The sequence below is a fragment of the Schistocerca piceifrons genome, chromosome 1 (genome assembly GCF_021461385.2).
Source record: "Schistocerca piceifrons isolate TAMUIC-IGC-003096 chromosome 1, iqSchPice1.1, whole genome shotgun sequence".
Lineage (NCBI taxonomy): Eukaryota > Metazoa > Arthropoda > Insecta > Orthoptera > Acrididae > Schistocerca > Schistocerca piceifrons.
In genome coordinates, this window is record NC_060138.1 from 609,855,465 (window position 1) to 609,868,144 (window position 12,680).

Below are 12,680 nucleotides of genomic sequence, written 5' to 3' on the forward strand. Positions count from 1 at the left end.
TGACAATTGCTGACTAGTCGTTGGTGCATGTGGCCGTGCGGCAATACGACTCCTATAGGTCCTGTACGTGCTCGATGGGATTTAGGTGGGGGACCGGTCAGGCCAATCCAGTCGCCGAATACCCTCTCGTTCCAAGAGCTTCTCGACCGCCGGAGTTAGATACGGTCACGCGCTGTCATCGGTAAAAATGAAGTCAGGGCCGAATACACCACGAAAAGACGCGCATGAAGAAGGTATACAGTCGTACAATAACGACGTCAGGACGGCCATGAAACATAATGCTTGCACACTCTGTAACACCTGTATAACCGAAACGATCATATTCATACAGTTTTCCTGGGTGCATTACGTATCCTCATATGCCGAGGGGTCGAAAGCGCCTGTGGCACGCAAACAGCCACCCACGTCTGCAGTTTCCGAGATGCTCGTTCTCAGGAACCAAAACAAACAGTCCGCCCTTTGACGAAGTCGCTCATGGCACTGGGCTTCCCCATTTGTGCCTTGGATCACAATGCCTCTCTGTTCCCCTTATGTTCAAATGGTTCTGAGCACTATGGGACTTAACATCAGAGATCATGAGTCAAATGGTTCAAATGGCTCAGAGCACTATGGGACTTAACTTCTGAGGTCATCAGTCCCCTAGAACTTAGAACTACTTAAACCTAACTAACCTAAGGACATCACACACATCCATGCCCGAGGCAGGATACGAACCTGCGACCGTAGCGGTCACGCGGTTCCAGACTGAAGCACCTAGAACCACTCGGCCACAGAGGCCGGCGCTTATGTTCCTTCCTTACTGTCTCGTGTGCTCACAACGCCACCAAGCGACATCAAATCTCGCGGTGTGATTGTCTTCGTCGTCGTCGTCGTCGACGTCGTCGTCGTTGTTGTTGTTGTTGTTGTGATGTTTAGTGCGAATACTGGTTTGATGCAGCAACCTACGCTAGTCTATCCAGTGTAAGCCTGTCAACCTCCGTATAACCACTGCAACCTGTATGAATCTGAACCTGCTTACTGCACTCAAGCCTAGGCCTTCCTCTGCAATTTTTACTCCCAACACGTCCTTTCCTTAGCAAATTTATGATCCCTTTTTTGGTGTTCGTTTTATAACTTCTTTTCAAGATCTTATACATTAAAATGTATGGCTTATGAAACTAAAAAAAGAGAGAGTGACGGAACGCTATATTAATTAATACATATTATACTGTCTTTGTCGCACAGTCTTTGAGAATACCTATACTGACGCACTGTTCACGCTATTTTCTAGTTATGGAACGTTTGATAGTCACTAGCACCTATAGAGCTGACCAGGAGACATTCTCCTAGCAATACTCCAAGAACGGGTCACAAGCCATCATTTTAACGAGATTAAACAACGAATAATCATACCAGCTAAACAATCTGGTTTCTGTTTCGTTGAATGGAAGTTACAAGCTAGATATTCATGTCTCAGATGCAGATCACGTCTTCGAACACAGGCAATGTTCTGTCCAATCGCGATACGGCTTGCACCGCGTTCATTATTATTATTATTATTATTATTATTATTATTATCACTCCTCTTATTTGTGCGTGGATTATAACAGTAATATTTCTTTTTTATCATACAAAGTATGTTAGCTATTTCCTGTAGCGTAGTGCTATACTGGTATCACTATTAATGTACCATTCACTGTTTGTGAAAAAAGCCGGTGCGATGTTGGAGGTGTGAATAGCAGTGCATGTTACAAAGGCCGCACGTTCGTTGGCTGTATATTTTGGTTTCTTTTTTACTTCTGTCTGTAATATGCCAGTAACGTTTGTAACTTCCTGTCAGCGTAAAAGCGGGTAATAATAAACAGGTTTGTATCAATCACACATTAAGCCAGTATCTCCTCTGGTTGAAACGGGATTTTGATATGTGACTTCATCCGTGGAGGGAAAAAAATATTCCGCCCGAGCTGGTTATGCATGAGCAATCTCTTTATCAAACATTATCCACACACTGATGATGAAAAAGAAAAAACATCGACCCGTTACGATTTGAATGGTCTCTGTCAAACTCAACTGGAGGGTAGAAAGGAGTGCTAAGTCATCCGGAAGACAGTGACTTCTGGTGCAGGCGTGAACTTGTGGGAAGCACGCGAATGTTGGTTGATTCATTGACAACGCGCTAAAGGACCTGGAGGGAAGCGTGGAAGAAGGCTGTGTGGCCAGCAAAGAAGAGGAAAGGAAAGGGGGGAACACTTGGGTGGACGAAAATGATTCTGCTGACGGACAGAATTGTGCGGAATGGACATCTCATCCCACGTATTAAGGACTGATGGTTGTAGGCTGGTTAAGTGGATTCAGTGGGTTGCAAATTTTTCACTTCCGCCACTAAAATAATTTTCGTGGCTCATTGTATAAGGTTCAGAATGGAATGACGTACTCTGGTGGGAATGTATTCAACTATCTTACGTCTACTATAAGTCGCGAGTTTGGGAGACTCCCACAGATTCAAAAGAAAATTAAAACATTCGTCATTAACTACCGATTCCAGAAATTCTCTGAGTATCTGTATTCATGGATTGAAAAGTTCTATTGGCAACATTGGCAAACAGCAGTATTCGTCGTAAATCTACAGGGCAAGTCTTCCTGTATTACAATTAGGATTTGATATTCATAGATGTAGCTAAACATTTGAAAAATGCCATTGTGTCAAGTAAACAGTAGGCTACCAATAGCTGATAAACAACATCTACATACACTCCAAGAAAGAGGGAGAGAGAGAGAGAGAGAGAGAGAGAGAGAGGAAAAAAGAAGGGAAAAAAAGCGACGCACCCCGAAGGAATTATACGAATGGGAGGAAATCTGTGGAAGTGAAGTACATGAACAAACAAATGCTTACAGTTTCAGAAAAAATCGATGATTTATACAACAGACACAGCTTCACAAATTGAGAATGTCAATGACACGTTGGTCCACCTCTGGTCCTTATGCAAGCAGTTATTCGGCTAGGCTTTGAATGACGGATTTGTTGAATGTCCTTCTGAGGGACATCGTGCCAAATTATGTCCAACTGCCAATTTTTTCTTGAGTCATCAGTCTTCTGATTGCATTGATGTGACCCGCCAGAAACTCCTCTCCTGTGCCAAACATTCCATCTCAGAGCAGCACTTGCAACATGCGTCCTCAGTTATTTGCTGGACGTATTCCGATCTCTGTCTTCCTCTACAGTTTTTGCCCTCTGCAGTTCGCTCTAGTAACATGGAAGTCATTCTTTATGTCTTAGCAGATGTCCTATCATCCTATCCCTTCTCCTTCATAGTGTTTACCACATATTCCTGCCCTCTCCGATTCTGCGCGGATCTCCGCAGGCATAGAATTTTATCGTTGACTATCGATAGTCGCCTCTCTGCCGAGCGCAGAACAACAGTGAGTAGCTGTGGCGTAGCTTTGTGGAGCGTGGGCGGAGTGTGTGTTGATGCCGTGGCTGCAACACTTATCTTACAAGTTATGGTAAAATAATTGAAAATGTTTGCCACACAAGTTCTGCGTTTAATTTCAGGGCTCACCAAGCACTATCCATGTTTATCCAAAAGGTGATGTTTTCGGTTTCGTGTGTCGTGTCAGAAGAACAACAATCAACCGCCCTGATGGAAGCATGTCACATACGAGCGGCATTCGTATCACTGGATTTTGATCGTGCTTTTGACAAGATCAATCATGATGTCCTTGACTCGACTATGCGATGTTTGGCGATACCTCGGGATTTTATTAGCGTCCTCATACGCCTCCTTCGCGGCGCTCCTTCGACGATAAGAACCAACGGCGGTGAGGTAGAAATGATTTCTGTTTGCAGTTCAGTTAGGCAAGGATGTCCTTTGTCGATGGTGCTGTTTGAAATAGTGCTCGAACCATTGATGCAGAACTTCGGCGGACTCCTTGCGAGTTCCTCCACGTGTCGTGCATATGCCGACGACTTGATGACACTCGTCCAGTCAGAGAACGAAGTACTTAAGGTGGTTGCCCTTCTTATTACATATACTTCAGTTGTTCGATAAAATAAGAAGGTACAAAAACAGTCAAGGAAATTCAGGAATAAAGAAATACAAGTCACTGAGGAACGACATAAATATGAAGTGCAGTGAAGCTAAGTCAAATTGGCTACACGAAAAATGTGAAGAAATCGGAAAAGACACGAAAGTCAAAAAGACTGACTCAGCATACGGGAAAGTCAAACCATGGGTGATGACATTAAAAGTGCAGCGGGAATTCGACTGTTAAATGCAGAGGAGAGAGCGTATAGGTTGAAAGAGTTCATTGAAGGCCTCTATGAGGGGGAAGATTTGTCTAATGTGATGGAAGAAGAAACAGGAGTCGATTTAGAAGAGAGGCGGCAGCCAGTATTAGAATCAGGATTTAAAAGAGCTTTGGAGGACCTTAGATCAAATAAACCAGAAGGGATAGATGACATTCCCTCAGAATTCTAAAATCATCGTGGGAAGTGGCGACAAAACGACAATTCACGTTGGTGTGTAGAATGTATGAGTCTGGCGACAGACGACAGACTATCTGACTTCCGGAAAAATATCATCCATAATTCCGAAGACTGCAAGAGCTAACAAGTGCGAGAAGTATCGCACAATCAGCTTACCAGCTCATGCATCACAGTTTCTTACAAGAATAATAAACAGATGAACGGAGAAGAAAATTGAGGATGTATTAGATGACGATCAGTTTGGCTTTAGGAACGGTAAAGTCACCAGAGAGGCAATTCTGACCTTGCGGTTGACAATGGAAGCAAGGCTAAAGAAAAATCAATTCTACAATGTAAAATGTTGCAAGATGTACGAAATTCTGAGAAAAATAGGGGTAAACTGTAGGGAGAGACGGGAAATATATAACGTGCACAAGAGCCAAGAGGGGATAATAAGAGTGGACTACCAAGAACGAAGTGCTCATATTAGAAAGGGTGTAAGACAGGAATATAGTTTTTCGCCCCCGCTGTTCAATCTGTACACTGAAGAAGCAGTGATGGAAATACAAGAAAGGTTCAGGAGTGGGAGTAAAATTCAAGATGAAGGGATATCAATGATACGATTCGCTGAGCGACATTGCTATCCTGAGTGAAAGTGAAGAAGAATTACATGATCTGTGAATACAATTAACAGTCTAATAGTACAGAATATGGGTTGATAGTAAATCGAAGAAGGTAATAAGAAGTAGTAGAAATGAGAACAGCGAGAAACTTAACATCAGGATTGATGGTCACGAAGCAGATGAAGTTAAGGAATTCTGCTACCTAGGCAGCAAAATTACCAATGGCGGACGAAACAAGGAGGACATCACAAGTAGAGTAGCAATGAGGACATTCCTGGCCAAGAGAAGTCTGCTTGTATCAAACATAGTCCTTAATTTGAGGAAGAAATTTCTGAGAATGTACGATGGAGTACAGCATTGTATGGTAGTCAAACATGGACTGTGGGAAAACCGGAACAGAAGAGATTCGAATCATTTGAGATGTGATGCTACAGACGAATTGTGAAAATTAGGTAGACTGATAAGGTAAGTGTAACACGCCCGGGAGGAAATGGGGTACCTATGGTGTACTAATAAAAGCTAGCCTGTAGCACTCGAGACTGAACAATATCCGTAGACACAGGAACAGGGCTGAATATTTAACGGCCTTCCGCGGCGGTTGATCTGCTGCTCTCTGCACTGCCTGCTATGATGTGTCCAGTAATAACTATTGTATAGCAGGGAGAGGAGCCACTCACACCAACAATACCAAGTTGATCTGGTAGAATTAACTGTATTCTGTTAAACACTCTCACAGGGTGGGCTGCACTATTCACAATTAACATTATTCCACAATGGACGTGATGAGTATTTGTACTCAAGTATGTGTCCGTTGTGACGTATAAGATTGCTATCTAAATGATGGCATCTAATGCAAAAACACGGTGTATAGAACACACAATAATCACTGTTCAACGGATATTTTATCAGTCGACGATTGGCACAGTTCCTCCAACAGTACTAAACAATTCAATAGCTTATAACACGAGCGTGCGCGTGACCGAATCGCGACACGGATGCTCCATAAAATTTCGAGTATGATGTACGTACGAGAAAGTACTTGCGTTCGTAATATTCAGCCAGTCACTTAGAACTTGCAATCTGGATCATTCACCGAGTATAGAATAGATGTTGCTCCGAATCCCTAGACAAGCCTGGTTCTGGTAGTAATATCTTGAATATTACAGTCTTGAGCCTTGCCGGCAACATTCGCGCAGAGATCTTGTAGCCAGTATTGAATATCATGAGCAGTCGAAATTGATGGGCGCTGATACTCCCTGCCGATTTCGATATTGGTAATAAGTATTCCCGCCCTGAATTTCGAGGGGACGTCCATGTAAGGGCGCAATAACTCATTATTCATCAACACCTATTGGGACATCATTAGAGCTGAAAATTCGCGGTAAAATTCGAGTGCCAACCCATCTGGCCCAGGGGATTTATGCATCGCACCCTTCGTGAGCGCCATCGGTATGCCATCTTCCGTTAGGGGTTAATAACGCCTCTGCATCAGTACCAGTCACCCTCGTTTCCATCTGTCGCAAAATGTCTTCTCCTATCCAATCGTCCGTCGGCGTTCCTGTGAAAAGGAGGTTCAAATGACTCTAAGCACTATGGGACTTAACATCTGAGGTCATCAGTCCCCTAGACGTAGAACTACTTAAACCTAATTAAGCTAAGGACATCACACACACCCATGCCCGAGGCAGGATTCGAACCTGTGACCGGTGCAGCAGCGCGGTTCCGGACTGTAGCGCGTAGAACCGCTCGGCCACAGCGGCCAACTGAAAAGGAGGGTTAATGCTCCAGACTTCCGGCAGCAATGCCCTGTTCTGACGTCGAGACCCGAACATCACTAGTATGGAACACTGTGATCAAGGATTGGCGATTACGCGCATGTCCCCTGGACAGATGTTGCACGTAAATACGTTTGCCGTCGTTGTCCAAGCACTGAGCACGGATCGGAAATTTCTCCAGTCAGCGTCTCGTGTTCTATAAAATGCACGCCTGAATACGATGGATTTCCTCGTGACATTCGGGCGATAGGGCCCTGGAGGAAAGGTCGCGGAGCGCCATATAGTAATACTCTATTGTATCTCGGAGCTATGTCTCTTTTTATTCGCTAAAAGTTATGAGGGCTCTTCGTATCGCCAGTTTTGCACATTGCAGCCCCCATGAAAGGATCATACGTTGCATCGGGGAACGGCATATTCATGTGTGCCACGCTTCTTTGATACGATGACGATATTCGGGATCCACAAATAAGAATGAATTAAGTTTCCACAAACTACTGACCCGCCAGACCCGCTGCCGTGGGAGGGTTAACATTCATAAATATGCAAGGTGAACCATAAAAGCTGTGGGCCAATGTTCAGCAGCCAACACATGATCTCTTAATCCGTCAGAAACATTCATCCGATCCAGTCTGCTCGTCGAGTGGCCAGTAAAAAACGTGTAGCCCTCACGCTGCTGGTGGATCTTTTCCCACGTGTCCATTAGTGTCATGTCTCGGCAGAGGCCCGGGCCGCGCCACTGCCTAATGCGGACTGCCCCTACGCCACAGCCGATTTAGATCGTGAAAATCTCGAGATTGTCTATAATGCTACAAACGTTCTCAATTGGGGAGAGATCCAGCGACCTTGCCGGGCAAGGTACGGTTTAGCAAGCACGAAGGCAAGCAGTAGAAACTCTCTCCGTGTGTGGGCGGTCTTTGTCTTGCTGCAAGTGGCTTGCCATGAATGGTGTACAATGTCGTAGATGTACCTCTGTGCTGTAAGGGTGCCGAGGATGATAACAAAAGGGGTCCTGCTACGAAAAGAAATGGCATCCCAGACAGTCACTCCTGGTTGTTGGTCCGTATAGCGAAAGACTGATTGGTACCCCACCACTGTCTGTGGCGTCTCGGGACACGTCTTCTCTGGTCGTTGGGGCTCATTTCGAAGCTAGACTCGTCACTGAAGACAATTCTACTCCATTCATGAGATTTCAAGCCGTAAACATGTTAACTGGCGTGAGTATGAACAGCATTTAGCAGGTTCTGTGGTATCTTTGTCTGTTGTCGTGTGCTTCGACTCCCTGAAGTCTCTCCTTCTTGATGGGACCATCGCAACACAACGGAATACTTTTACCAACACTGCTTATAGAATTGTTACAAAACATGTGACTCAATCGCGCAGTGCAAGTTTTTTATTATACTCCACTGTGTGTCTCTAACCTACTACAGTTATCTTACAGGGGAAACGGAATCTGAACTTAAACTAACATCCGAACCATGTGGCATTCGTGGTGACTCCTAACATCGTTGATAGGTGAAAGCTAGATTAAAGACAAATTCAGAGTAGCCGTGACGTCTGAGTCTCTGGACACGGGCCTCACCACTTTGTTTCGTTCTTTCTATCCGTTAGTTCGTCATTTTTCGTCAGGAATTCTGGGCGGATGTCACCTGACACCTCGTAAATACCATTCACGCAAATGTCACTCACGTTTTTGTTATCACAGAGGGTAGGCAATCGCCTGATCGAACACGTTGGGATACCGAGTCGGCAAAACCGTTAGACCACCAGGACAGACACGTTGTAATGACTGTTGTATCTTATCATATTAGTGAAAGTACTGTGAGTTTTTAAGTACCATGCAAGCTAATGAACACGAAGAATACCTATATTACGGATATAGAAGAATTTTGACCGCGGTATATTTTATGCAACAATAACGAGAGTGGTTCATTGTACGAAGGGAGTTCAATAATTAATGCAACAAATTTTTTTTGCCGGCCAGTATCGGTTAAAAATGCGGAATTTGTCGTGGGATATTGTGGAGGATTCCCTCTTCACCCCCCAAAGTTTTATTAAGTTTAGATAGGTCACGGCGCTACACGTAGCATTCAAATTGGCGCCTGTAACGGAGGCACGTTCTAAGCAGAGGGCTGTCTCTGAGTTTCTTTTGGCGGAAAACCAGACAGCGCAGATATTCGTAGGCGCTTGCAGAATGTCTACGGAGATCTGGTGGAGAACAAGAGCACGGTGAATCGGCGGTCAGGGCGCCTGTCATATCACAACAAGGTGAAGCACATCTGTCCGGTCTCCCGCGTGCCAGCCGGCCACACACAGTTGTGACTCCTGCAATGTTAGAATATGCGGACACTGTCGTTCGAGGTAATCTACGGATCACAGTCAATCACGTCGCTGCTCTACTGGACTCCTAATGTAAGTCTACGCACACGAGAAGAGCTCACAAAGCTCCACTGGACCGTTCTTCCTATCCTATCCTATCCTATCCTATTCGGATGTCTCACCTTCCGCTGTACACGTGTGTGGCCCACTGGAAGATGGACTCCGCAGGAAGCGGTACGTGGATAACTTGGAGGTTCCTGAAGTAGCAAGCCGTTGGCTTTGACGTCGACCAGCATGCCGAGATACAGTCCCTCCCAGGAGGGTGGCATAAGGCCATCGCTTTGAAAGGAGGTTATGTTGAAAAATAGGATTTTATAGCAGAAAGAGTGGAGAATAATATTTTGTATTGGAATCCTGAGTAAAACCAACCAGCTTTCAGAAAAAATAGGTTGCGTTTCTTATTGAACGCCCCTCGTATTAGTGACGTTAGTGTAAGTAGCATTATTGTAAACTATGTAATTGTTTTTTATTAAGAATAAAGATGAGGCACATTTCGAATGCAGTACTGTGGCTAGGCGACTGTAGCACTTTCTGCTGGTATACATCGACTCTATAAAGCGTCACAACATAAATATATCTTTTGAGCGATGCCTGCTTCCGCGTTTTTATAACGACTGTGTTTACGTCTATGGAAGTGGGAGGACACGTTGTACTGTTAAATACGTTAAGAAAGGACAAGGAAGGAATTTGCCAAAAGCATTTCAGTTGTATGATGCGCACAACAACGCGTTCCGTGTGGCAAATGTGATGCTAAAGACAATATTTATGGATTTTGGACGTGCTGCATAGCACTAAGCAATTTTTAAACATGAGAAACAAATCACCGATGCCGCTGAAAGTAATATAACAGAAGCTGCAATTTGCGAATTGTAAATATATTGAGGAAGCGTTTTACCTTTTTCTCTCATTGATATTTGATATCGTAGGCATCTGATCATGACCACAAGCTGAAACTGGCTAGTTGGATAATACGCAATGCAATGCATTTCGTCTGTATAAAAAATTTCTGACATCCTACAGCGGATATAGAAAATGCGTTTAGCGTTCAGAATGAATGAATGTTCGCTTGCTCAGTTAGCAGCATGACAGTACTGCATGCTCTGGTCTACGAGTCGTTTAAGTTCTGCTATTTTCTTGAGTGTCTTACAGGATGTTGTCCTCTCTTTCTGTCATAGTCATATCGCTGTACTCCCTCCAGCAATAAGCGCACCCATTTCGCTGGAACTTTGGAGATGTCACTAGGTTGAAACAGGGTGTTTTGCTAAATGTTCCTATTCATGGCTCAGATGGTTATTTTACTTGTGTTTTTATAGTGCTCATGAGTTCAAAAAAATGGCTCTGAGCACTATGTGACTTAATTTCTGAGGTCATCAGTTCCCTAGAACTTAGAACTAGTTAAACCTGACTAACCTAAGGACATCACACACAGCCATGCCCGAAGCAGGATGCGAACCTGCGACCGTAGCGGTCGCGCGGTTCCAGACTGTAACGCCTAGAACCGCTCGGCCACTCCGGCCGGAGCTCATGTGTTCCCTCAGCTCCCAATACCATTCTGGAGACAGCTCAAGACCAGCCTTCACAGCCGGAGGGCTGTAACTGGAGTGGTATTTTTCCTCTGCATTCTTCAGGCAATGAGCCACAGACTTCAATCAACCCACTAACGAAGTTTAAAAATGAAACTTCCTGGCAGATTAAAACTGTGTGCCAGACCGAGACTCGAACTCGGGACCTTTGCCTCTCACGGGCAAGTGCTCTACCAACTGAGCTACCCAAGCACGACTCACTCCCCGTCCTCACAGCTGTACTTCTGCCAGTACCTCGTCTCCTACCTTCCAAACTTTACAGAAGCTCTCCTGCGAACCTTGCAGAACTAGCACTCTTGAAAGAGTTTGGAAGGTAGAAGACGAGGTACTGGCAGACGTAAAGCTGTGAGGACGGGGCGTGAGTCGTGCTTGGGTAGCTCAGTTGGTAGAGCACTTGCCCGCGAAAGGCAAAGGTCCCGAGTTCGAATCTCGGTCCGGCACACAGTTTTAATCTGCCAAGAAGTTTCATATCAGCGCACACTCCGCTGTAGAGTGAAAATTTCATTCTAGAAACATCCTCCAGGCTGTGGCTAAGCCATGTCTCCGCTATATCCTTTCTTTCAGGAGTGATAATTCTGCAAGATTCGCAGGAGAGCTTCTGTAAAGTTTGGAAGGTAGGAGACGAGGTACTGGCAGAAGTAAAGCTGTGAGGACGGGGCGTGAGTCGTGCTTGGGTAGCTCAGTTGGTAGAGCACTTGCCCACGAAAGTCAGAGGTCCCGAGTTCGAGTCTCGGTCTGGCACGCAGTTTTAATCTGCCAGGAAGTTTCATATCAGCGCACACTCCGCTGTAGAGTGAAAATTTCATTCCATTAGTTTAAAAATGATCATAATCTGCGTTGCTTAGACAGGCATCAAAGACTGGCCAAGAAATCGGCTCACGATCCACTTTCTGGCACGAGTGCCGTATCGCTCAGCCTATGTCTGAGCTGAGGAGGGTGAACAGGAGGAAACTGTGAACGCGCTGCATTTCAGTGGCAGTGCAATCGAAATGCATACAGCTTGGTTTCATATTTCACATTTCTTAAAAACGTAGATCACAAACAGAAGAAACTGTCAGTATTATTTGATTACTTTTGGCGCGCAGAAGACATAATATAGTTTTTATCTAGTACAAATTGTCGGCATACGGACAGACACGAACGATTTCGCTGACTTTCGCACTCAGGTTGACACGTAATTCATGATCAAAACAAGGTCGTTTACGGACACATGTATTTATTGAAATATTGAAACATTGTGGAGATGTGGAAACTCTACCTGAGGGAAACACCATAGACGTCCTGGTAAATTTTAACGTAAAAGGATTTATCTTCAAACAGGAATTACATTGCTGATTAATCAGTTACACCTGCGTATGCACAGGGGCTCTTTCGAGTGAAATGTCAAATGGTCTCGAAAATAAATCGAAAACCGATGCAACACTTGCAGTGTCCTCATGACGTTCAGAAAACTATCTCGTAGTTTTTTCAAGGCCACAATGAATTCTACAAACCTCAAGTTTCCTTTAATGCTTGTGAACTTCGGGAACTGGACTATGTTTGTGAGAATGAGTCCGTTCTACAAGGCGATTTTGTTTTTAAATGCTTCACATCAAATCAGAAGTTGTTTCTCACCTTGCAATGTCTTACTGCGGACGGAGTGCAGCCAAGTCCATTTAAAATGCGAGGTTTGGAATTCATTCTAGATCTTCTAATATTCATCTCTACACTCTTTTTTTCTCTATAAATTCAACAGTAGTTAGTTTTAAATCGAAAAATCGTTCCAGGTATTTCTGTTGACTTAATCAAAGCCTCCATACTCTTGGTTCAGTTCCATCCAAAATTGTTGAAAATTCCTCAGGAATTTAACTGTTGTACCAACAATTTCTTACGTGCTCCA

The 12,680-nt window shown here is 44.4% G+C and overlaps 1 non-coding gene across 1 annotated transcript; it reads left to right on the forward strand.

Moving 5' to 3' along the window:
- Positions 1-11,167: 11,167 nt before the first annotated feature.
- Positions 11,168-11,242, forward strand: Trnas-cga. The gene has a single exon. It is a non-coding gene; the product is annotated as a tRNA-Ser (tRNA).
- Positions 11,243-12,680: the final 1,438 nt, after the last annotated feature.